The sequence below is a fragment of the Hemiscyllium ocellatum genome, chromosome 49, assembly GCF_020745735.1.
Source record: "Hemiscyllium ocellatum isolate sHemOce1 chromosome 49, sHemOce1.pat.X.cur, whole genome shotgun sequence".
Taxonomy (NCBI): Eukaryota; Metazoa; Chordata; class Chondrichthyes; order Orectolobiformes; family Hemiscylliidae; genus Hemiscyllium; species Hemiscyllium ocellatum.
The window spans coordinates 6,309,467-6,336,517 of NC_083449.1; the positions used below are offsets into that span (position 1 = coordinate 6,309,467).

The 27,051-nt window shown below is 42.7% G+C and overlaps 1 long non-coding RNA gene across 1 annotated transcript; it reads left to right on the forward strand.

Annotated features, from left to right (window-relative positions):
- The first annotated feature begins 534 nt into the window (after positions 1-534).
- LOC132837267 (uncharacterized) lies at positions 535-14,389 on the forward strand. Its single transcript, XR_009647489.1, has 3 exons — positions 535-655; positions 2,984-3,065; positions 11,628-14,389. It is a non-coding gene; the product is annotated as an uncharacterized LOC132837267 (long non-coding RNA).
- Positions 14,390-27,051: the final 12,662 nt, after the last annotated feature.

Consider the following 27,051-nt stretch of genomic DNA (forward strand, 5'->3'; position numbering starts at 1 on the left):
TTTGAAGTGCTCTTCCAAATACTTTTTAAAGGTTCAGGTTTCTGGACTCCACTCCCTTCGCATGCAGTGTCTTCCAGATTTCCACCACTTGCCGAGTGAAAAGATTTTTCTGAAATTCCCTCAATATCTTTACGTCTAACCCTTCACCATAGCGAGAATCCTTACCCTCACCATATCATTACCTAAGCACCACTTGTGATTGCTCGCCAAGGGAAACAGCTTCTCTCTATTCCACACGCCTCATAAATCGTTTGTGCTTCAATTATGTGTTCCCACCACAGTCATCTCTGCTCTAGAGAAAACATTCCTTTTTTTGGAAGTAATATCTGTGCTTTAATCCCAATCCCTGATATTGCGCTGGATTTATCACCGCTGCTGTCAGTCAGTTTAATGTGAATAATTTATTCCTGCATTCTTAGGCGCATGCGCGATGCTGCCCTTCCGCCAATGCAGAAATGTTCCTGAGTGGAGGAGCGCATGCGTGAGGCCCTCCCCCAGCGCTGCCATTGAGGAGCATTTACTCAGTGAGAGCAAGAGGTTTGTTTGAAACAGACCGCAATGGAGGGAAGCGAGGGAACAGCAGGCTCCTTCCAGCAGCACATCGGGATGTGAGCCTGGGGCACAGACGGGGCTCCGAGACCGGGATTGATTCGGGGTGAGTTCAGGGAGAAGCGGGGGTAATTATCGAACTACATGTGCAGTGCCAGAGATTAACAGATATACAAACACATCCACTTTCACTGACAGGAGCTGACTCCAGTGGCAATGGATAGTACCTCATTCATGTCAAGTAGCAGAAGTTTGAACACTGAAGTACGGTAGCAGTTACTAAAAGTCACATGTTTCAATTTGGATGACACTGAAGCACTGTGAAACACAATAACCAAGAATAAGGAGCACATTGATATCTAGTATCAGAGGGTGAATGAATCTAATTCTCACAGTTTGTCCACACTCACATTCTGGTTGAGGGCCTGAGTAATGCAGAAGCATTTCCATACTTTTTAATATATGAAACACTGATTTATAAGGCATTAAACCCACTTCATAAAGTGTATCAGATCATGACATGCAGAACGGGAAACAGAAGGCAACATAAAAAAAGTGTCAGTGTGATATAGACCAGTGCCACTCCTTTAAAGTGATACAGATTGGCAGCACAACAGAAAACTCACTCACACTCAGCCAGTTAATGCTGAAAGGGGGAAAAAAAAATTAGGCCCAGGTATTTCCAAATATGGACAGTTGTAAATTGATTCACTAAACCATTAATCATTTCAGTTAGAGTCAGATGTTTTATCTCAGTGTCCAGCCGCAACTGATAAAGATTACTGCATACATAAAATATTTTTTTAAAAGTCTGAATGCAATAAAATTCAGATTCATGGCAAAGATAACATATGACACTCTTATATTCATAGAAGAAACTGACAGGTAGAGATTGATAACAGAAGAAATCAGAGTTACATTTGAGGTCTAGTGACCCTTCCTGAGAACTGAGTGTGTGCATTTTCCTAGCTGCGACATGGTCTTCTGTACTTTGGGGAAACTGAGTGTAGATCGGGGGTCCACTTCGCCAAACACCTACATTCTGTCCAGAAAACAAGACCCTGAGCTTCCACTTGCCTGCCACTTCAACACACCACCCAGTTCCTGATGAACATCTCTGCCTCAAGCTTGCTGCAGTGCTCCAGGTAAAGCTCAGTGCAAGCTGGAAAAATAGTACCTCATTTTCTGTTTGGGAACACAACAGCCTTCTGGACCCAATACTGAGTTTTACAACTAGGGCTAGAGCTTTCCCGTGTCATTACCCAGAACCTCTTACACCAGGCCTTGTTATCACAAGGTCTGCTACTATACACCAACAGTCATTAACAGTTCCTGTGATTCACCTTCCTCATCTGACTGTATTCTTTGGATTCTATATCCATCTATCATTTACTCCTGACCCTTCACCATACTCTAGCTTCTGTACAAAAACTAATCATTTCATGGCTACCATCAGTTCTCAGGAAGGGTTCCTGGACTGGGAAATTTATCTCTGATTTCAATCCACAGACTCGGTCAGACCTGCTGAGCTTTTCCAGCAATTTGATTTTGTTTCTGATTTCCAGCATCTGCAGTTCTTTTGGTTTTCATTTAGAGATTAATAACTAAATTTTAATATTCACAGAGCAGAAACTACCAAGGAAAATTGATAACTACATTCACATGTTCACAAAAGAAAATTTGTCAGGCAAACATTGATAAATACACTCACATTTACGATTCGGACCCTGATTGGGAAGGATTCTTAACTAAACCTAACTAAACCTTCACAAAGTAAAACCTGACAGGAACTGTTAGTTTTTAACTTCTCCTATTCACATAGCAGAAACAGGCAGGCTTAGATTGACAATTACCCAAACATATTCACCAAGCAGATATCCTCAGGAGGCTAAGGAAATTCACCATGTCTGTAAAGACTGCTGCAAATTTTTATCGATGCGCCACCTATCTGGGTGTGTCACAGTGTGGTATGGCTACTGTTCTGCCCAAGAGCACAAGAAATTACAGTCAGTTGTGAACTCTGCAGAGAGTAACAGGGACAGATAGAGAACTGTATTAACTCTCACATTTGCACGGCCTATACTGACAGGTACAGATTGACAGCCGTACTCCCACTTTCACCTCGCAGGAACTGACAGATATGGATTGATAAGGAAACTCTCAAGTCCAGATACAAACTTGTATTGGATAGCCCCATTGTGGAGCTGTAGAGGTATTGGTTAGTAGCTGGTTCTCAGTGAATTGGTATAGATTTCTTTTGTTACAATCACCAGACAAAGAGCAACTCATGTCAGACCTGTAGTTCTGTTTGAAATGCTGACTTGAAAGAAACACAGCCTCATGATTATAAAATGAATATTACATTGAAAGGTTTGATACTGCCAAACTCACTTAATGTTGACTTATAGGGGATGTCTCTTCTCTCTTCCTCCAGACATTTACGTGAAGGAGCAAGACAATGTAACATTCTCTCGGTACAAAGCCAAGTGTGATCAGCTCCTTCTAACAAACAGCAGGTATGTTATCACTGTCAGACTGAAAAACATACTTTCCACAGTCACAGAACAGTTGAATTAGACATACATGGAGTTCAATTTCTAGAGAGAAGTTTTCACAAGAATAGTCAAATACCACCACGCAATTATAACTTTTTTTTTAATCCCTCTCCATTCTCAATGCACATCACCCCATTTCCAATAAATGTTATCATTCATAGCCATTTAGTCAACGAGATGTACAGCACTGAAGCAGACTCTTTGGTCCTACTCATCCATGCCAACCAGATGTCAGAAACTAGTCTAGTGTCATTTTCCAGCACTTAACCCATATCCCTTTGAACCCTTCCTATTCATGGAATTGGAATTGTAATTGTACCAGCCTCCTATACTTCCTCTGGCAGTTCATTCCTTACTCGTACCATCTTATGCATGAAAAAGTTGCCACTTAGGTCCATTTAAAATTTTTCCACGTTTACCTTAAACCTATGCCTCTAGTTTTGTCCTCCCCCACCTCAGGGAAGAGACATCGTCCCTCATGATTTTATAAACCTCTATGTGGTCGCACTAGCCTGTTCAGCCTCTCTCTAAAGTTCAAATCCTCCAACCCTGACAAATTCCTTGTAAATCTTTTCTGAACCCTTCAACATTTCACAATATCCTTCCAAAATAAAGGAGACCAGTATTGCATACACTATTCCAAAACTGGCCTCACCAATGACCTGCACAGCTAAAACATGACCTCCCAAATCCTATACTCGATGCACTGACCAATGAAGAAAATGTACAAAACGCCTTCTTCACTGTCCCTATCTACTTGTGACTCCACTTTCAAGGAGCTACGAACCTGCATTCCAAGGTCTCTTTGTTCAGCAATACTCCCCACGATCTTACCATTTAAGTGTACAAGTCCTGCCCTGATTTGCCTTTCCAAAATGTAGCACCCCAGATTTATTTGAATAAAACTCCATCTGCCACTCCTCAGCCCATTGGCCCATGTGATTAAGGCCCTGTTGTACTTTGAAGGAACCTTTTTTGCTGTCCAATTTTGGTGCCATTTGCAAACTTACTAACTATACCTGCTATGTTCAAATCCAAATCATTCACATAAATGATGAAAAGCAGTGGATTCAACACTGATACTGATGGCACACCACTGGTCACAGGCCTCCAGTCTGAAAAGCATCTCTCCTCCACCACCACCCCCATCTTCGATTATCGAGCAAGTTCTGCATTCCATGTTTTCCATGAAATACCTTCCCTGTATTCCATGAAATCTAACCTTGGTAACCAATCTCCCATGAAGAACCTCGTCAAATGCCTTACTGAAGGCCATATAGATCACATCCAACACTCTGACATCATCATTCCTTTGTTACTTCTTCAAAACAACTCATTCAAGTTCATGACACACGTTTTCCCACACACAAAGCCATGCTGACTGTCCCTAATCAATCCTTGCCTTACCAAATGCAGGTCAATCCTGTCTCTCAGGACTCCCCCCAACATCTTGCCCACCACTGATATCAGACTCACCGGTCTACAGTTTCCTGGCTTTTCCTTACCACCTTTCTTAAATAGTGACCCCCACGTTAACAATCTTCCAGTCATCCAGCACCTCACCTGTGACTATCAATGATAAAAATATCTCAGCAAGGTGCCCAGCAATCACTTCCCTACCTTCCCACAGAGTTCGAGGGTGCATTTGATCAGGTCTTGGGAATTTATCCAGTTTTATGCATTTCAAGACATCCAGCACTTTCTCCTCTGTAATATGGACATTTTTCAAGACGTCGCTATCTATTTTCCCACATTCTATTATCTTCCATGTCCTCCTTCACAGTGAACACTGATGCAATATACTCATTTAGTATCTTCCCCATCTCCCACGCCTCCACACATCAGGTGCCTTGCTGTTCTTTGAGAGGCCCTATTCTCTCCCTAGTTACTGTTTTGTCCTTAATCTATTTCTAAAAACTCTTTGCATTCTCCTTACTTCTATTTGCCAAAGCTATCTCATGTCCCCTTTTTGCCCTCAGGATTTCTCTCTTAAGGATACTCCTATGACCTTAATACTCTGAGGATTCACTCAATTTCTTTTGTCTATACCTGACATATGCTTCATTTGTTCTTAACCAAAACCTCAATTTCTCTCGTCATCCCACATTCCCACCACCTACCAGCCTTTTCTTTCACCCAAATAGGAATATACTAACTCTGGATTCTTGTTATCGCATTTTGAAGGCTTCCCATTTTCCAGCCTTCACTTTACCTCCAAACATCTGCCCCCAGTCAGCTTTTGAAAGTTCTTGCCTAATGCTGTCAAAATTAGCCTTCCACCAATTTTGAAATTCAGCTTTTAGATCCGGTCAATCCTTTTCCATCACTATTTAAAAACAAACAGATTTAAGGTTGCTGGCTCCAAACTGCTTCCCCTACTGACACCTCAGTCACCTGCCTTGCATTATTTCCCAGGACTAGATCAAATTTTGCATCTTCTCTAGCAGGAACATCCACATATTAAATCAGGAACTTTCCTTGCACACACTGAATAAATTCCTCTCCTTCTAAACCCTTAATACTACAGCAGTCCCTGTCTACATTTGGAATGTTAAAATCCCCTACCATATCCACCGTATTATTCTTACAGAGAACTGAAATCTGCTTCCAAATTTGTTTCTGAACTTCTTGCTGACTATCAGGAAGTCTATAATGCCGTCCCAATAAGATGACGATCCCTTTCTTATTTCTCAGTACCATCCAAATAAGCTCCTGGATATATTCCCAGGAATATCGTCCCTAAGTACAGTAGTAATGCTATCCCTGATCAAAACTGCCACTCCCCTCCTCTCTTGCCCGCACTTTCTAAGCTTCCTGTAGCATTTGTATCCTGGAACATGAAGTTCCTTCTCTCGGAACATTTACATGTTGATTAAGAAATTTTCTTCGAATTTTAAAAGTTTCTTCTCCTTCCAAGCCTTTAATACAATGGTACTTCCGGACAATGTTTGTAAAAATCTACCATTACAGCCTTTATATTCTTACATAGATCTGAAATCTGTGTATATTTGTTCCTCAGTTTCCTTCTGACTGTTGGGCCTATAATACAGTCCCATCATGGTGATTATCCCTTTCTTATTTTAACCCAGATATTTTTACTGGATGATCTTTTTCAGAAATATTTTCTCTAGTTAGAGCAGCAATGTTGTCCTTAATCAAAGACACCACTCCACCTTCTCTTTTACCTGTCTTTCTATCCTCCCTATATCCCCCTCATACTTCTATAATCTATTGAATACAGACGCAGAGTTATCCTCAATTGCTGTTTTTCTGAGAAGTCCTTCATCCTGGGGTCATTCTTGTAAATGTACTCTGGGCTCCCTCCAACACGAGCACTTCCTTCCCGAGATAATTGGCCCAAAGCTGCTCACAATATTCCAAATGCAGTCTGACCAGAGCTGATAGAGCCTCAGTAGTACATCTCTGCTCTTGTATTGTAACCTCCTTGAAATAAATGTTAAAATGGCATTTGCCTTCCAATCTGCCAACTGAACCTGCCAGTTAACCTTCAGAGAATTCCTGAACTAGGACTCCCAAGGTCCCTTGCCTTTGAAATTTCTGAAGCCTTTCCCTGTTCAGAAAATTATCAACATCTTTATTCCTTCTACCAGAGTGCATAACCTCATAATTTTCCACATTGTATTCCATCTGTCACTTCTTCTTGCAGCCTGTCCAAATCCTTCTACACCCTCCGCACCTCCTCAGCACTACCTGCCCTTCCACCGACATCTATCCCTTGTGCAAACGTGGTAAGAATACCCTCAGTCCAGATCATTAAGGCATAACATGAACAGTTGTGGTCCCAACACTGACCCCTGTGGAAGTCCATGAGTCACCGGCTGCCATTCTGTAAGATACCCTTTTATCCTGACTCTGCCTTCTGCCAAGCAGCCAATTCTCTGCCTTTACCTTATTTAGCAGCCTGCTGTGTGGTACCTTATCAAAGGCCTTCTGGAAATGCAAATCGATTACATCCACTGGCTCTGTGTTGTCTAACTTGCTTGTTACTTCCTCAAAGAATTCAAACAGATTTGTCAGGGGAGATCTCTCCTTTACAAAGCTGTGCTGACTCTGCCCTATTTTACAATGCATTTTCAAGTACTCTGCAGCCTCATTCTAAACAAGGGATTCTCAAGCCTTAGGAATGACTACGTTCTAGCTACGTAGCCTATAGATTCCTGTCTCTGCCTTCCTCCTTTCTTAAACACGTGTTGCATTAGCCATTTTCTAGTCGTGTGGGACCCTGCCTGACTCCAGTGCTTTCTGAAAGATCATCACCAATGCCTCTCCAATCTACTCTGCTGTCTCCTTCAGTTATCTGGAGTGTAGTCCATCTGGTCTTGGTGATTTATCCACCTTCAGTTTCCCAGCACCTTCCCCTTACCAATGGCCAATGCACTCACTTCTGTCCCCAAGTTTCCCTTGAAGTTCTGGTCTGTTCCTGGAGTCTTCCATGTTAAAAGCTGATGGAAAGTACCTCTTCAGATCCTCTGCCATGCCGTGGTTCCCCATTACTACTTTGAACAGCTTGAAAACAATGCTGGAAATGTCCACTCTTGTCTCTTTGTAACCGTTTAGATATCCAAAAAAATTGCCTGCAGCTCTCTTCTGTATTAGTAGCGCGCTTACTTTCATATTTCACCTCTTTCCCCATCCTGATGTTTTCTTAAAGTTATTTCTGTTTTTAAAGACTTCCCAATCTTCTAGCTTCCACTAATCTTTACCACACTATATGCTGCTTCTGTTGCCTTTATGTTCTCCCTGACTTCCCGTGTCAACGAGGGTTGTCTCATCCTCCCCTTAGTATTTTTCTTCTTCTTTGGGATGAATTTCTGCAATGTCTCCTGAATTAATCCAGAAACTCCTGCCATCACTGCTTCACTGTCTTCGCTGGTCGGTTCTCCCTTCCAATCAACTCTGTCCAGCTCCACCCACATGTCTTTGTAGTTACCTTTACCCAATTGTCATCACATTACATCTCATTCAATCTTCTCCCTCTCAAGCTGCAGAGTGTACTCTATTATGTTATGGCCACGGTGTCCTAGGAGTTCCTTCACTTTGAACTCCCTAATCAAGTCTCCCTCGTTACACATCACTAAATCCAGAACTGCCTGTTCCTGAGTGGGCTCTACCACAAACTGCTTCAAACAAAAAATCTCTCAGATAATTCCACGTTTTCTTGAGAACCGCTACAAACCTGTTTTTCCCAGTCCACCTGCATCTTGAAGCCCTCCATGATTATTGCGACAGTTCCTTACATCTTTTTATAATCTCCTGATGTATTTTCTCCCCCACATTGTGACACTGGTTAATGGCTTGTACACAAGTTCCATCGGGATCTTTTTCCCTTTGTGGGTCCTGATCTCTACACTGTGGATTCTACACCTGACTCTTTTTCGCTTCTTGCTGTCAATTTAATTTTATTTCTTGCAAACAAGACAACCCCTCTGACTCTGCTCATTGCCTTTTCGATAGCTTGGATAATTAGTTACCAGCCCTGAACCCCCTGCAGCCTTTTCTCTGATACCTACAACATTGTGAGTGCCAAGTTCAATCTGACGTACCAGCTGATTTACCTTGTTATGTAGACCATGTGTATTTAGTTCAAGTCCCTCAGCCCTGCGTTAATTGTCCCTCTTCTCATAGATGTCCCCTCATCTGCTGTGCCTGAAGTTAGATTCCTGATCCTTTCCATACTTTCTGTCCTATTTCTTGTTGTGGAAACTTTAACCTGTGCTGAGCACTTCTCCATTTTGACTTTTCCATAATTTTGCACGCAGCTGAAAAACTACCCCATGTTTTAGTTTAAAGTCCACATGTAGGCCCTGGTTATGCCAATCTCCAGGACTCTGATCCCAGCATCATTCACGTGTAGCCTGTCCCATCGGAACAGTTCCATCCTCCCCCAGTACTGACTCCAGTGTCCAGTGAATTCAATCCTCCTGTTTGTCCCACACCAGTCTTTCAGCCCCAAACATCTTACTATTATAATCTTACTGACGTTGTGACTCAGGTAGTAATCCAGGGATTTTTTATTCTGTTTTTTAATTTATCCCTGAGCTGCACATATTCCTTCAACAGCACTTTTTCCCTCTCTCTGTCTATATCAACAACTGGATCGTTCCTCTGTAGCCCAGATGACTATCGTGAAGCCAGGCACCAGACAAGCAAATCTGCCTTCGGGCATCTCGATTCTGGCAACAGGGAAGAGTCTCTATTCCCCTGACTACACTGTTTCCGATTACACTTGCATTTCTCTTTTCTCCTTCCTCTTGAATGGCTCCCTCTCCTACAGTGCTGTGGTCAGTTTGCTCATCCTCCCTCCAGACCCCACTCTCATCCACAAAGGGAGCAAGAATCTCAAATCTGTTTGACAAGCTGACGGGCTGAGGCCCATTTAGCACTACCCTCTGCTTCCTTCTGCCTGTCTCACTCATAGTCACACCCTTCTGTCCCTGACCACTGATCGATCTGAGGTAGTTAATCTAATTGCCTCCTGAAACAGAGCATCCACGTAACTCCTGCCCCTCCCTGATGTGAGGCAGTGTTCAGAGCTCAGACTTCAGCTCAACAATCTGAGCTGGAATCCCTCAACCAACACATGTTATGGTTGTAGTAGCTATGAACCACAATGGGGCTCACCAGCTCTGACATCATACAGTTACAACACCTCGGCTGGTCTGGTACCTCCATTTCAATGACTTGGTGCTTAATTTGATTTTTAAACATCTCACACTGAAAGAACATCCACTGTTATTGGGGAAATTAATTGACCATGCTCAAGAAGCCAAAATTAAGTAAGTGCAGAAAGATTGTGTGGCTGGCAGAGATTAGAGATGGGAATGATCACTATCATAGAAGGATTTGAAAAAAAGGACGAGAAATTTGTTAAAATGTTGCTTTTTGTGACATCTTCAGGTCAGTGAGCTCAGGGTGAGGAGAACAAAACTCAGTGTGAGTGAGTACATGGGCAGCGGGGTGTTGGATGAACTCAAGATTATAGGGAGGTTGAAAGTGGGAGCTGGATCAGGAGTGTATTAGGGTCATTCAGTCTCGAGATTACAAAGGACAGGATGAGATTTTCAGCACCTGGAGCTGAGACTGTGTTGGAGTCAGGCCACGTTACTGAAATGGAAATAGAATGTCACGGTGAGGATGTGGGTCTGTGGTTCAAAGCTCATCTCCAAGTGCAATATTCCCTTAATGTTGGGAAGAGCCTGGTCCAGATAGTTACCTGAGGAGGGGGTGATATAGTTGGAGTTAGGAAGTTTTGTAACAGGGACTGAAGCCAACAGCTTTCAGTGAACAAAGGATCAGGAGTAGGCCTTTCAGCTGTTTCGCTATTGAATGAACTCATGGCTGGTGTGTGGAGTTCAGCCTTTGGCCCATATCCCTGAATACCTTTGTTGAACAAAAGTTTCTGTCTCAAACTGAAAACGAACAACCTTTTCCACCCTTTTCATATCAAAGTAATTCCTCACATCTCTCTTGATCAGACTCTGCTTCCAAGTTCTTGATTAAACTGAGGCAATTTCTATTCATCCAGCACTGGATGTTGGGATGTTGTGAGTTGAAGAGATCTCCGAGGGAGTGCTGATCACAGATACATGCTCTCTGGTCCTTTGTGGTGGTGGAAGTGGCTGGTTTGGGAGGTTATGCTCAAGGTATGGTTAATAAAACCCCTCCCATTCTCGTCTTCGTCCTTCCAGAGCTGTGGAATATAATGTGGGAAAATATCTGCATTTGGCAGGAAGACGAGGAGAGGTGAATATTATTTAACGAGGGAAAACCTCTGCAGAAAGCTGCAGCACAGAATTGTGGGTCCTTCTGCTTGAAAGATGAAAAACTAGCATCCAGGTTCAGTGAGTATTCAGGAAGGGAAATAGTCAGTTGGCTTTTATTTAATGGGAATGGGGAGAAAAATGGAAGTTTTGCTGAAACTGTACAAGACACAAGTCCGATCACATTTGGAATCCTGTGAATAGCTTTTGTCCCTTGTTTTGGGAAAGGCAGTCCTTTGAGTTTCAGGAGATTGATCCCGGATGAGGGAAGAATTTCTCAGGAGATGAGATTGAGCAGACTGCTTCTGTACTTATTGAAGTTCAGAAGAATGAAACAAGACCTTATGGAAAGATTCTGAGGAGCTTGACATTGTAGATTCAGGGAGATTGTTACTACTTATTTGAGAGTTGAGGACTTGAGGACATAATCTCAGAGTAAGGAATCACCTATTTAAAAACGGATGTGGAGGAATTCCTTCTCTTCGGGTGCTGAATACTGCAGTGGCCTGTAAAGGCTGTGCTGCTCAGTGTGTCCAAGGCTGAGATAGATAAATTTTCAATTAGTAAGGGATTCAAGGGTGGGGGCATAAGGCAGGAAAATCGAGCTGAAGATTATTGGATCAGCTCCGATCTCACGGAATGGTGACAGCAGACTTGCTGGATTGAGTTGCATCTGATGGTTTTAAACATCCTTTTCTGGGTTCTCACTTGATTTGCCTTTTGTTTTCAATGAATTTCACAGGGTATTCGAAGAAGATGATTTGAAATGAGGAAACTTAAAACCAGGTATCACTTCTCAATCTGACAAGCTGCCGAGTTTATTGTCGTATGAATATCATTGGGTTTTGCAGGAAAAAAGCACCGTTCACAGTGGGGGAGAAACCATACGTGTGTTGTACATGTGGACAAGTCTTCAGCAGATCATCTGCCCTGTCTGGGAAAGGATTCACTCACCTTGCTGAAACCCCAGCAAGTTCACACAGAAAGCAGACCTTTGAAATGCTCAGAATGTGGGAGGTGCTTTAAAAACTCTGGGGCACTGATATCCCAACAACATCCTCACTGTGACGAGAGACCCTTCATGTGCTCTCACTGTGGGTGTGGGTTCAAGCTGTCGTCCAGCCTCATTAAACACCAGTGGATCCACACTGGGGAGAGACCATTCACCTGCTCACACGACAGGAAAGGACTGTCTCATAAATCCAACCTGTTAAAACACCAGCGATGTCTCAGAAGTTAGAGGCTGTACTGACTGTGGGAAGAGATTCATTGTGAAATCCAAGCTGCTGAAACACCAATGTGGGATATAAGTGAAGTAGTGTTACTTCTGCAATTATAATTACTTATACAAAGTAAATGAACTCATACTGGTGTGTAATTGTTTCAGCCAAGAGCTGAGTCAACAAGAATGAAACTATGTGGAGGAAATGCATAATTGTTTTTTTGTATAAGCTAAAAATGTATGCAAGAAAGAAACAGGACTGCAAAACAATGGTAGAAATACAGGCGACTAGATAAGGTGTTGTGAGGAGAAGCAGTTAAGCTAGATACGCCTGTACAAAAAGTAGGTATAAACATCTGTTTTCCACTTTTACAGACACCCAGGAACTCACCCCAATTAAAAGGGTCTTAACGATAAGATGATGTGAGGGGAGGAACAGATGGAGGGAGTAGATAATGGTAAGGAAAGGATATGCCTAACAATGACCCACAGCAGGATGAGGTCAAATGGCCTTGTGAGGCCAGAAATAAGCATTTTGTCACAGACAAGGCCGGATAAGGCAAGAGATATACAGGAGTAATGCGTACTGGTCTTAGGGAAGTGGAGGATGTAGCAGAAGTTTGACAATGAAGTACACTTGCAGTTACTAAAAATGACGTGTTTCAATCTAGATGACACTGAAGCACTGTGAAACACATTACCTGACAAAAAGGAGCACATTGATATCTAGTATCAGAGAATGAATGAATCCGATTCTCACTCTCAGCTTTGTGCTGATGAAAACACACCTTATTCACACTCACATTCTGGTTGAGGGCCTGAGTAATGCAGAAGCATTTCCATGCATGAACAAAATATGGAATACTGATTTATAAAATGTTGAACCCATTAGCAAGTTTTGAGAAGATTTGTAGCTCAGGTTGAGGTTCTGGGTGTAGATTTGCTCACTGAGCTGGAAGGTACATTTCCAGGTGTCTCATCAGCCTACTAGGTAACATCATCAGTGGGCCTCCAGGCAAAGCACTGCTGCTGATTCCTGCTTTCTGTTTAAATGTTTGGGTTTCTTTAGGCTGGTGATGTCATTTCCTGTTCTTTTTCTCAGGGGGTGGTAGGTGGGGTCTAACTCAATGTGTTTGTTGATAGAGTTTCAATTGGAATGCCATGCTTCTAGGAGTTTTCTTGTGTGGATCTTCTTGGCTTGCCCCTGTCGAAGTGGTGTCCTTCCTTATCTGTATGTATGGATACTAGTGAGAGAGGGTAATGTCGTTTTGTGGCTATTTGATGTTCATGTATCCTAGTTTTTTTGCCCGTTTGCCCAATGTAGTGCTTATTACAGTCCTTGCATGGTATTTTGTAAATGATATTAGTTTTGCTTGTTGTGTGTATAGGGTCTTTCAAGTTCATTAGCTGCTGTTTTAGTGTGTTGGTGAGTTTGTGGGCAGGGGTCTGAGTAATCTGGCAGTTATTTCTGAGATGTCTTTGATGTAGGGGAGAGTGGCTAGGGTTTCTAGACGTGTTTTGTCTTCTTGTTTGGGTTTGTTGCTGAGAAATTGGCAGTGCTTCATCTGGAGGCCCACTGAAAATGTTACCTGGTAGGGCAATGAAACATTTGGAAATGAACCTTCCAGCTCAGTGAGCAAACCTACACCCATGTTAAACCCATCTCACAAAGTATATCCGATCATGACATGCAGGACTGGAAATATAAGGAGACACACAGAAAATGTCAGTGTGATATAGACCGGTATCACTCTTCAGAATGATACACATTGGTAGCACAACAGAAACCTCTCACATATTCAGCTAGTAAATGGCAAAAGGAAAGAAAAACTGAAATTTTGGCCCTACAAAATGATGAAGTGGAGAATGTCATTACAATACAAATGGGGATGACAGTTTCCCTGCTGCCATGATTTTTTTTATATGGAAGTGGAATGCTAGTTGAAAGGGATGAGAGTTGTTAGCTCGGTCAACTATTATGATGTTATAAAGCGTTTTTGATCAGTGCAGACTTAATAAATTGTAGAGACTTATTCTGTGCTGGAGATCTCTTTGACTTGAGATTAGATTAGATTAGATTAGATTAGATTAGACTTACAGTGTGGAAACAGGCCCTTCGGCCCAACAAGTCCACACTGACCCGCCGAAGCGCAACCCACCCATACCCCTACATTTACCCCTTACCTAACACTACGGGCAATTTAGCTTGGCCAATTCACCTGACCCGCACATCTTTGTGACTGTGGGAGGAAACCGGAGCACCCGGAGGAAACCCACGCAGACACGGGGAGAACGTGCAAACTCCACACAGTCAGTCGCCTGAGTCGGGAATTGAACCCAGGTCTACAGGCGCTGTGAGGCAGCAGTGCTAACCACTGTGCCACCGTGCCGCCCTGAGATTAGAAATCAGTTTGATGTAAACTTTTGTGACAGTTGCAGTTTATATGGATTTTCATTGTTGTCAGATGTTGTAATGGGTATTTCAGCATGATGTACAAATTTGCAACTATTGTAAATCAGTCAGTAGCTGTGTGAGAGCTGGAATGACTGTGTGTGTGTGTGGTGGGTGTGTGCGTGTATGCAGTAAGCATTCTGTCTACGTCAGGATTTGGCCCAAAGGTTCATTTGGAATTTGCAATGTTTAATTGTGTTTTTGTACAGGACAAATATTTATCAAAAGATTAATTTTGACCTTCTCAGTTACTGATAATGTCAAGGTTTTTTTCCTTGTGTACTCAATATCTCCTTCATATATCCTTGTAACAATGTAACAGCAGGATCTGTTTATTCATGTTGATTGTAACTTTAAAATTGCCTTTACTACATGGAGTTCATACAGTTCCTGAACGTATATTTCTTATGAGAATAAAGTCTATCCCTCTTCTGATATTGCAAATGATAATTGGCTATGCATAATGGAATTTCTTGAAACTGAGCTGCTGTGCATTGACCAGAGGGAGAAATATATAAAAGAAAAAAATCATCAGTTATGTTTGACTCTTCTACTTCTGGAAATTGAGCTCAATATGTGTTTGACACAATCCATTCTATAATTACGGAAATGATGTTCTCCACTCGCAGCAGTAGCATACCTGCTGATTGTCACACACGACTTCGTACAGACAAAATATTACATTTTCTTGGTTCATCAAACATTTGCCTTGAGGAAGACGAGAGATATCTTGTCTTTAATTACTAGGGGTGTTTCTATTCCCCTTCTTGTACAAGGGAACATTTGCCATCTCCAGTCTACCCCTACCATTCCTGTAGACAATGATGACATAAAGATCAAAGCCAAACTTTGTGCAGTCTCCTTCATGGCTTCCCAGAGAATCCTGGGATGAATTCCACCTGGCCCAGGGGATTTATCTATTTTCACACTTTCCAGAATATCTAACACCTCCTTTTAAACCTCAATCCCAACTAGTCTTGTAGACTGTTTCTCAGTATTCTTCTTGACAATATTGTCTTTTTTCAGTGTGAATACCGATGAAAAATATTCATTTAGTACTTCTTCTATCTCCTGTGACTCCATGCACAACTTCCCACTACTGTCCTTGATTGACACTAAACTTACTTAAGTCATTCTTTTATCCCTTCTATACCAATAGAAGGCTTTTGGGTTTTCCCTGATCCTATCCACCAATTTCTCATGCCCCCTCCTCACTTGTCTTAGCTCACTTTAGGTCTTTCCTGGCTCTACCTTGTAACTTTCAATCGCCCTAACTGAGCCTTCACATCTCATCATAACATAAGCATTCTTCTTCCTCTTGACAAGCGATTTAACTTCTTCAGTAAACCATGGCTCCTGTGCTCGACAACTTCCTGCCTGCCTGACAGTTACATACTTCTCATGAACACAGTGTAGCTGTTATAGAGTCATAGAGATGTAGAGCAAGGAAATAGACCCGTCAGTGCAACTCGTCCATGCCTACCAGATATTCCAACACAATTTAGTCCTGCCTGCCAGCACCTAGCCCATATCCCTCTAAATCCTTCCTATTCATTTACCCATTCAGATGTCCTTTAAGTATTGCAATTGTACTCGCCCTCACCACTTCATCTGGCAGCTCATTCCATACAGATACCACCCTCTGAGTGAAAAAGTTGCTACTTAGGTCTCTCATATATCTTTGCCTTGTCACCCAAAACTTATGCCCTCTAGTTCTGGACTCCCCCACCCCAGGGAAAAGACTTTGTCTGATTACAATTCCATGTCCCTCATAATTTTATAAACCTCTATAAGGTCACCCCTCTGCCTTTGACGGTCCAGGGAAAACAGCCCCAGCCTATTCAACCTCTCCATATAGTCCGAATCCTCCAACCCTGCCAACATCCTTGTACAAGTTTGCTGAACCCTTTCCAAGTTCACAACATCCTTCCAATAGGAAGGAGACCAAAACTGTATGCAATGTTCCAAAAGTGATCTAACCAATGTCCTCTACCTCTGCAATATGACCTCCCAAGTCCTGTGTTCAATACTCTGACCAATCAAAGAAAGTATACCAAACACCTCCTTCACTATCCTATCCACCTGCGACTCCACTTTCAAGGAGCAATGAACCTGCACTCCAATGTCTCTTTGTTCAGCAAATCTCCCTCGGACATTACCATTAAGCACACAAGTCCTGCTAAGATTTGCTTTCCCAAAATGCAGCACCTCACATTTATCTAAATTCAACTCCATCTGCCATTTCTCCCACTGGGCCCTTGAAGACGCTCCACATTTCTATTGTGCCCATTGCCTGCAGTTTCCTTCCCCATCCTATTCATCCTTAGTCTTGTGTAATCATATCATAAGTGCCTTACCCCCAACTGTAGCTTTTGTCCTCCGATTTATGCCTATCCCTTTCCAGCAGTAAAGTAAACATAATTGATTTGTGATCACTATCACCAGAGTGGTCACCTACCTCCAAATCTAACACTCGGACAGGATCATTACTCAGTACCAAATCCAATGTGGCCTCACCCCTTGTTGACCTGTCTACATAATGTGGCAGAAAACTCTCCTGCACACAATGGACAAAAAAGGACACATCTAAATCACTTGAACTATAGTATTCCCTGTCAATATTTGGGAAGTTTAAGTCCCCCATAACAACTACCCTGTCACTCTCATTCCTGTCAAGAATCATCTTTGCTATCCTTTTCCTCTAAATCTCTGGAACTATTCAGAGGCCGAGAGAAAACTGTCTCCTTTCCTATTTCTAATCTCAGCCGATACTACTTCAGTTGATGAGTACTCAAACAATCGTTCTGCAGCCGTAATACTGCACCTCGTTATTACATTGTCTCTATTCTTCCTGAAACATCTAAATGGTGGAACCTGCAACAACCATTCATGTCTCTGCTCCACCCAGGTCTCTGAAATGGCCAAAACATCAAAATCCCTGGTACCAACATATGCTGCAAGTTCACCCACCTTATTCCGGACGCTCATGATATTGAATTAGACATACTTCAAACCAACTGCTTCCTGACTGGAATGCTCTTCTGACCCGGAAACCTTAGTTTGGACCTACCTAATCACAACCTCATCTATATGCAAACTACAACCAAGGATCCTGAAAACACGATCAGAGACATCATGAACCTGGCACCTGGGAAGCAACACACCTATGGTAAGTCTCTCTCATTTCCACAGAACCTCCAGTCTGTCCCCCTAACTATGGAGTCCCCAATGACTAATACTCTGCTTCTCTTTCCCCCTTTTCTTCTAAGCAACACGGACATATTTTATGCCAGAGACTATGCCCCATTGCTTATCCCCAGTAAGTCCTTTCTTCTCCCCCCCCACCCTCCCACCTGAACAGTATGTCAGTTCTAAAGGGACATCCCTTCATTCTGAAGCTGTGCTTTTGGGTCCTCATAGAAACATTTTCTCCATGTCCACTCTAACCATGCCTCTCAATATTCTGTAACTTTCAATCAGATTCTCCCTCACCCTTCTAATTAAGAACCAGAGTCCTCAATGTTGTCTCCTATCTCCCTGGGATCTTTCTCATAAACGCCTTCTGGACCCCTTGCAAGTTCAGCACATCCCTCTCTTAGATAGGGGGCCCAAAACAGCTCACAATGTTCCAAATATGGTCTAAGAAGAGCCTTATATTTCGAATGCTTTTGGGGAGAGGAAGTGGTGGAAGTGGGTACAATAACAACCTCTAAAGGAGATTTGGAAAGCTACATGGATAGGAAAGGTTTCAATAGATATGGGCCAAACGTAAACAAATGGGACTAGTTTTGTGAGTGAGATCTGCTCAGCATGGACGCGCTGGGCCGACAGGACTATTTCCATGCTGTGTGACCCTATGACTGGGAAAATGGTATTTGAGAGTAGAGAGTTGGCTGCTTGTGACTAACATGGATTCAGTCGGCTGAAGATCCCGTTTCTGTGCTGTAGATCTCTGACTCTACAATTCCTTGTTAAACAATCCATCAGAGAAGGGTCGAAGCTGAGACAATACGAGCTGAAGGAGGCTGAAGTTAATACCAAAGATGTTCATATTAGGGTGGGGTTGACCACAGTGATGGTAACCCCCAGGATATTGATAGTGGGGTGGGAGTGGGAATAGTGACAGTAACCCTTAGGATGTTGATAGTGCAGCGGGATGGGGACAGTGACGATAACTCCCAGTATTGATAATAGGCTGGGGTGCAGACAGTGACAGTAACGCCCAAGGATGTTGATAGTGCAGCGGGTGGGGACACCATTGAACATCAAGAGGCAATGGTTGGATGATGTATCATTTGGCCATCCATAGTTTACACAAATCTTTCAAAGTGTAGATTGTACAACACAGGGTGACTTTGCTATGATGTGAAATCTCGCTTGTTTTATGTCTCCTTTCCATCAATTATCATCGTGCATCGATGATAACATCCATGAAAAACTGAGACAATTTCAACATCCAATCTTTTATTTCCTTTTTGTTCCAGTTCCTGGGGTTTTCCTCACCCCCCGAGCCACTAAAACGGAGGTTCTGATTGGGAGTTGTCTCGTTCCAGAGTGTGTAACGAGCAGAGGTACTGGGCCCTATTTCAACAGAAGGTCTTAAACAATGCCAGCGGAAATTACAACTCTAGCTCAGACAGGACAGAGCTGGCCACTGATTTTTTTCCAGTCCCAGCACCAAGGCCAATACCAGTCTGTTGTGATCAGCACGGGTCCTAGTGCAACAATACTTAATGTGACCAGTAATTCTGACCAGAATGTATGGCAGCAGCTATGCGGGTTGGTGGGGAGTGAAGAGGAGAGTAACATCCTTTCTCAGATAAGGGAGGCCTTCAGAGCGAGAGGATTCAAGTCCAGGAGCAGGGGTGGCTAGCTACACTGGAGAACTGTGCGCGTAGTTTGGGATTTCATGAGGTTGTACAGTAAAGGTTTCCATGAGTGATTCCTGTGATGGCAAGACTGACAGATGGAGAGACTGGATTGGTTAGGATGATATTCACTAGAGTTTGGAAGAATTAATAGGAAATCCCATAGAAACCTCTCAATTTGAACAAGAACGAGAGAGTGAACACAGGAAGGGTGTTCCCAGTGACCAGAGAGTCCAGAACGAGGGGGTCACAATCTAAAGGAAACTGGGCAGGAGATGGGGAGAAATGTCTTCATGCAGAGAGTGGAGAGCCTGTGGAATTCTCTGCCACAGAAAGCAGTCAGGGCCAGAATACTGCATGTTATTCAGGAAACAGTTGATACAGCTCTTAGTTGTTAAAGGGATAGCACAGGGAGATACAGGATCAAGTTGGGTGATCAGCCATAATCTCATTGAATGGGCAGAGCAGCTGGAGGGGCCAAAAGGCCACCTCGCGATGAATTTTCGATGTTTCTCTGTGAATGGCCCAATTGCTGCTGATAGGTGGAGGACAAAGGGAAGTTTTGCCTCGATAGATGTAGGCTGTGAAAATGAGGCACAATAATTTCTATTAGACAATTTCAAAAGATATGAGTGCAGAGTGGTCTTTTGAGTTTAGCATTGAATAGTCTGGGTTGGAGTGGTGGGATATTGTTAATGAGACAGGCTGCACAGAAACAGTGATGTCATTGCAATGGTGAGGATATGGAGTGACTTTCACACATACAGGGGTTTCCTCCAAATGGATGGTTGTTGGAAGCGGGTAAGGGCAACAGGGAACAGGAAACACTGGTGTTGGTGTTTGCTGAAGCAATGATGTTATTGACAGGAAATCCCTCTTTGAATCCAGCACAGGAACATTGTCCTACTGTTTCTGATCCTTTCTCTCGTCACATTACTTCCCATTAAACTCCAGATCAGGAAACAAGGTGGGTGGGACACTCCAGTAGGTAACTCTAGTGATTGAGTCCCAACTGGAGAACAATGTGGTTTTCAAATTAATGTTGGTCACATAGAGTGTATGAGGGTGTGTGGATGAGAGAGTATGAGTGTGAGTGTGTTTGAGTGAGAGTATGAAGGTGTGCATGTGTGTGAGAGAGAAACACAGACACTCATTGACACACACACACTTTCACGAGCCCGCACATAGACACTCACTCACTTCTGCAATGCACCTTGTAGACAACACTTGAGAAGCCAAACACCATCCAGAGACAACACAGCCCATGCTTGATTGGCACCACATCCACAAACATCCACTCTCTCCACCATCTATGCTCAGTAGCAGTGTGTACCATCTGTGAGATGCACTGTGGAGGTTCCTCAGACAGCACCTTCCAAACCCATAACCACTTCCATCTAGAAGGGCAAGGACAACAGGTACATGAGAATACCACCTCCTGCAAGTTTCCCTCTGAGCCACTCAGCATCCAACATGGAAATATATCAGCTGTTCGTTTATAGTGTTGCTGGGTCAAAATCCTGGAATTCCCTCTCTAATGGTATTGTGGGTCTACCAACAGCACAGGGACTGCAGTGGTTCAATAAGGCAGCTCATTACCTCATTCTCAAGGGGTCAACTTGGGATGGATAATAAATTCACAGCCCAGTCAGTGATTTCCACAACCCACCAGTGAACTTAAAAAAAAACACGGTGTGGGAACGTGCTTTGTGAGGATGAGAGCAGGCTGAACAAGTTGCATATGAAATTACTTTTTATGTCTCCCCAAGTAATGTGTTGTGTTCAGAAGAATGGTCAGCAGAGTTATAAACTAAAGATCACAATTGGAATAATTGTTGCTTGCGCATCAGTCAATGTATCCAGATTCATTTGCTAGCAGGTGAAGCTGAATATTTACAGTCAAAACATGTTTTTCTGCCTTATTTTCTCCAGCTGATTCTTCCAGCAGTTCCCGGTGGCACAGGTAAGTTAGTGAGGTGGCTAACAAGTTGAAACAGCATTCAAACACTGTCTGAATGGGCTGAAAATCACTCTGGGGTGCAAAGCCAACATTTTTACATTTGTTAGACAAATTGGAGCAAATGGATCACGGTGTCTGACTCATTAGCAAATCTCAAGCATAACAGGTCAAATCGAGGACAGTCAATTTCCGTTAGACACTGAACTGAGCTTTGGTCAGTCCCATCAGTGGCGAGGTTATCCATTGCAGTTGGAAGAATTGAAAAAGGCAAGTTATCATCTGAATAGGAGAGAACGTTCGAAATGTGAGTGCAAAGGGAACAGGATGTCCATGTGGATGAATCTCAAAGTAGCGTACAGGCTACAGCAGGTCACAAGGAAGGCATTTAATGTGAAAGGAATGGAGTATTGAAGTAGGTAATTGTTACTACAACCGTAAAAGAGATTGGGGTTTCCACATCCGGAATACTGCAGACACTTTTGGTCCTATTCCTTGAGGAGGGATGTAGTTGAATTGGAGGGAGTTCAAAGGAGATCACTGAATTGATTGCCAAGAAGAAAAGGTTAGTCTTATGAGAACAGACTTGGTACAATTTTGATCTCTTTACTTGAGGACAGATGCAGTTCAGAAGAGATTCACCCAATCATTTCCAGCGATGAAGGGTTTGCCATAGATGAGAGACTGAGCAGATTCTCTGGAGTATAGAGAGGAGAACTAACTGAGGGCTATAAGATGCTAAAGGGGGTATTGACAGAGGAGATGGAGAGAGGGTGTTTACTCTTGTGGGAGAATCTTGAACGAGAGGTCATCAGTTCAGGATAAGGGGCTGGGCAGATTGAAAACAGAGATAAGGAGGAATGAAATCTCTGAAATGAGGAAGGGGTTGTAAATCTGTGGGATCACTTCCCCCATCCCCAGGACACTGCATAAATTGGAGGAGGAGACAGATCGATTGTTAATCAGTGATGGGTCAAAGGGAGAGCTTGCAGGAAAGTGCGGTTGAGGCTGAGATGGGATCAGCTGTAATCATATGGAATAGCGGAGCAAGTTCCTGAGGGGCTAAATTGACTCAACCTGATCCTAGACTGTATGTTCTTGTGGAGTTATATTTTTAATTAGTAGCAAAACAACTAGAAAGGAGAAAATTAAGTTTGATTTAAACAAAATAGGTTTTAATTCATGAACATCCAAAAATAAAGACAAAATTGATTCAACACAAATTTGGGGAATGACATTGGTTCAAAGAAACAGAAAGACAATAGATTTGGGGGGTAAAAAAGCTAAAGCAGGTGTAGGAGCAGAGGGAGCCTGGGGGTATATGTCCACAGATCAGTGAAGGCGGCTTTAACAAGGGGAGAGCAGTTAATAAAACACACAACATCCTCAGCTTTATTAATAGGGGCACAGAGACTGAGAACAAGGAGGTGATGTTGAAGTTGTACAAGACAGTGGTGGACCTCAGCTGGAGAGTCAGAGACAGAGACAGAGACAAAGAGACAAAGAGAGAGAGAAAAAAAGAGAGAGATTTAAACCCACACTTCAGCCAATTGAGCTAACCCAACACAAAGCAGAGGACAGAAAAGAAATTAATTCTGGTGACACCACAAGCATTGAATGGAGAATATTAGATCGCATTGGAGATCAACCTTTGATCTGTTGGGTAATTCTTTGTAAGTGTATAACACCTTACCGACACAGGCAACAGAAGCTGAATTTAGAAATACATTTGACAAAGGGAGTTGGCCATCTATTACCCAGGCTGATTTTGTTCTGTTCTGGATACCTTATTTAAGGAAGGCTTTGAAACCTTAGTGTGAAGGAGATGGTATCCTTCTCATACAACAATGAGGGATTTTAGATGGAGTGGTGACCTTACTGACGTGTTGTAAATTTGAACAATTCTGACGGGAAAACAAGTTATTGTTTCCCACTCATTTGTTTATTAGTAACTGTCTGGCTAGAATTTCAAGATTGTCAGTGAAAGTGTGAGATAAGGAGAAACTCATTGGGTTTGTGTCACAGGTAGACAGGGAGTTTGAGAAGGTGTTTAGAACACTTGACTTCATTGCTCAGACCATTGAGTGTTGGAGTTCGGACACCAGGTTGTGGTTGTACAGGACACTGGTGAAGCCTGTTCTGGTGTATTGTGTCCAGTTCTGGTTGCCCTGTCAGAGGAAAGACATTATTAAGCTGGAGAGGGTTCAGAAAAGATATATCAGTATGTTGTTGGGAATGGAACGTTGCAGTTATGAGGAGAGACTGAATGGGCTGGGACTATTATCACTGGAGTATAGAAGTTTGAGGGGTATATACGTTTATGAAATCATGATGGACATAGATGAGGTGAATGGCAGGTGTCTTTTCCCAAGGGTGGAGGCGTCGTCAAGACCAGGGGGCATAGTTTTCAGGTGAGAGGAGCAACATTTTTAAAATGACATGATGGGTAACTGTTTTTTTTAAATAGCAAGCGGTACAAGTGTGGATTGAACTCCCAGACGAAGTGGCGGATAAAAGGATAGTTATAATGTTTAAAAGACATTTCGATAAGTACAAGAATAGGAAAGTTTTGGAGAGATATGGGCCAAGTGCAAACAAGTGCGACTAGTATAGGTTGCGATTATAGTCGGCATGGACTTGGTGGACTGAAGGGTCTGTTTCCTTGCCGTATGACTCTATGATGCTATTATGAGGGACATGGACAGGAAGCAGCTGTTTCCCTTAGTCGAAGAGTCAGTAACAAGGGGGGGACATCATTTTAAAGTAAAGGGTAAGAGGTTTAGAAAGGGATTTGAGGATTGTTTCGCCCACAGGATGGTGGGGATCTGGAACATGTGAAAATAAAATATTTGGACTTTCAGTTTCTATTTGAAATCACTAATTGCTCCGGTGTGTGGAAATGCCACTTGATAACTGCAGGGGATTCCATGATTTATTAATGTGGAATATTCATTAAAAAGGAGCAGGATGAAGACATTCAGCCCCTTGATCCTGTTTCACAATTCAATGACAGATCGGTGTCCTGACTCCATAGACCTACCCGTACCCCTATACCCTTTAATAACTTTGTTGAACAAAAAAAGATTCTCTCTCAGATTTAAAACTAACAACTGATCCAGCAATGCCTGCTGTTTGTGGAAGAGAGTTCCAAACTTCTCCCAGCCTTTGTGCTTAGTAGTACTTATAACATCTCTCTTCAACAGTCTGGCTCGAATTCTCCAGCAATGCCCCTCCTAGTTCAAGGATCCCCAACCAGTGGAAACACAATTTCAATATCCTGTCTTCTCCTGTTAGATCAGATCGTCCCTAAACCCTATAAATTCTGGACAGAACAGGCTTAATTTATGTAATCTCTCCTCATAACCTGAAGCCTAAGTATCAATCTTGTAAACTCGTGCTGTACTCCCAGGCCAATCTATCCTTCCTCAGGTGTGGTGCCCAGATGCTCCAAGTAGGGTCTAACTAGAGTTTTGTATAACTGCAGCATCCCTTCTGCATTCCTGTACTCCAGTCCTCTCAATATAAAGGCCAGCATTCCATTAGCTTTCTTCAGGCAATGAATGTTAGAAGTAAAAAGAAATACAGAAATGGTTGGAGAAACTGAGCCGGGGCAGATATTGTTTACACCTGGGGATTGTCTGACTGCTGTTGAAGACAACTTTCCATCATTTCTTTTGACCCTTTAGTTTTGAGCTGTGCTGGAGCCATGTACTCTTCAGTGAAGAACACAGGGATACAGGATGGCAACTAATCATTTTGTTTACAAACCGAGATCCTCAAACAAGGGGTATACTTTGAGAATTATTACTAAACAGCAGAAAATCAAAGGCTTTCAGTATATCTGAGGGAGGCTGTGTGTAATGGGTGTGACTCAACCTGGAGTTTGTAGGGTAGACCCTGGGATCCATCTGAAGAAGATAGAACAATATTGATGCTTCATGATTTTATTCCTTTATTCCTAAGAGAGATACATATGGTCAGAGTCTTCCCTGATTGATCCATTCCAAGTATCGCAGTCTCAAGTCAGGAGTGTGATGGAATGCTCCCCTTTTGCCTGGATGGTTACAGCTCCAACAATATTCGAAAAGTTCAACATCGAGGGAAAAAGCAGTTCCCACTTCCTGGGAAACGCATCCACAAGCATCCATTCCCTCTCCTACCATTGCTCATTAGCAGCAGTACCAAGATGTACTGAGAAAATACACCAGAGATCCTCAGGCACACCTTCAAAACCCATGACCACTTCCATGTAGAAGTACAAATGCAGCAGATACGTGAGAACACCCACCCTCTACAAGTTCCCCTTTTGGGCCATACAGTGTTCCGACTTCAAAATATAACACTATTCCTTCAGTGTCATTGGGTTAAAATCACGGAATTCCCTCCCTCAGGGCAATGCATTTCTATCCATAGCACATGGACTGCAGCAGTTCAAGAAAGCAGCTTATCCCTACCTTCTCAAGTAGGCAACTAGGGATGAGTTGGGCAATAAACGCAGGGTCCAGTGGGTGTTGCCCATGTGTCAAGAGTGATTAATTATTAAAAAAAGTTGTAAATTATCCCAGGGCCTCCACCTTCCCTATGTTAGCTTGGTCTGGAAGGAGAGGCGCAAACTTTGTAGTGAATGTTGATGCAAAATACACATTTGCTGTTATTGAGTCACCTGGTTCGTGAACTGCTTTGAAAATGTTGCTATATAGCCAAGAGCTTAGGTTTATATTACTGTTGGGTTGGGGCTGTGACCTTAATTATCAGTCCGTATTTAATTTGGAGGCATCGTTTGCTGTTATTTTAATTCTGATCTCTAATCTATTGGTTCACTTAGCTTATTGTTTTTTGATTATAGATGACTCCAAAACAGATAGCAGTTGGTGTACTCAGTTTTCACCATCTCAAACCAAGAAAGGCTGGCAAAGAATAATATATTTTTTATATATATACACACACACTTTATAACAGTTCTGGTTCAGTGAAAATGGAGATTTTCTCTGGTTTATCTTAACCCTCAGAAACTCAGCCACATATAAACATCGCTGGTGTTTCTCTTGCTTATAGCATGGAGTGAAGGTCTGCCCAAGCTTTTCAAATCTTTTAACATTTGAATTTATTAATCATCGATAGTGTTTGCAATCATCTAAATCATAGAGATGTTCCATTTATGTCAACTAAATTAACAACAAGGCAATGTGAATTCGAAGAGGGAACTGATGGCTAACTGCTTTATCTTTCATCTTGTTTTCAGGGAATACCTACTTTTTAGACCCTGGGACATCAATCTGTTGATTGCCTCAGTACAACAGTGCCCTTTGGCCTTGGTCTTGGGGGGCAAGGAGCCATTCGCTCTAGGTCTCCAGCAGACACATGGAGGAGCAGGGCCATTTCATTGTCCTGAGTGTTTCTTTGATGACACAAAGATAGCTGAAAGGACAGGTAGTATTGAGGAAGGGGTAAGGCTGCAGAAGGATTTGGCTAGGAGAATGTGCCACAAAATGGCAATAGGGGATGGAACAGATTGAAACAGGAGATGTTGAGAAATGGGAATGTGGGAAGTTATGTACTTTAGTAGGAAGAATAGAGACGTTGACTGTGCAGCACAAATGGACCTTGGAGTCCAGGTTCAGGATTCTCTTCAGGTTGACAGGCAGGTTCAGTTGGCAGTTAAGCAAA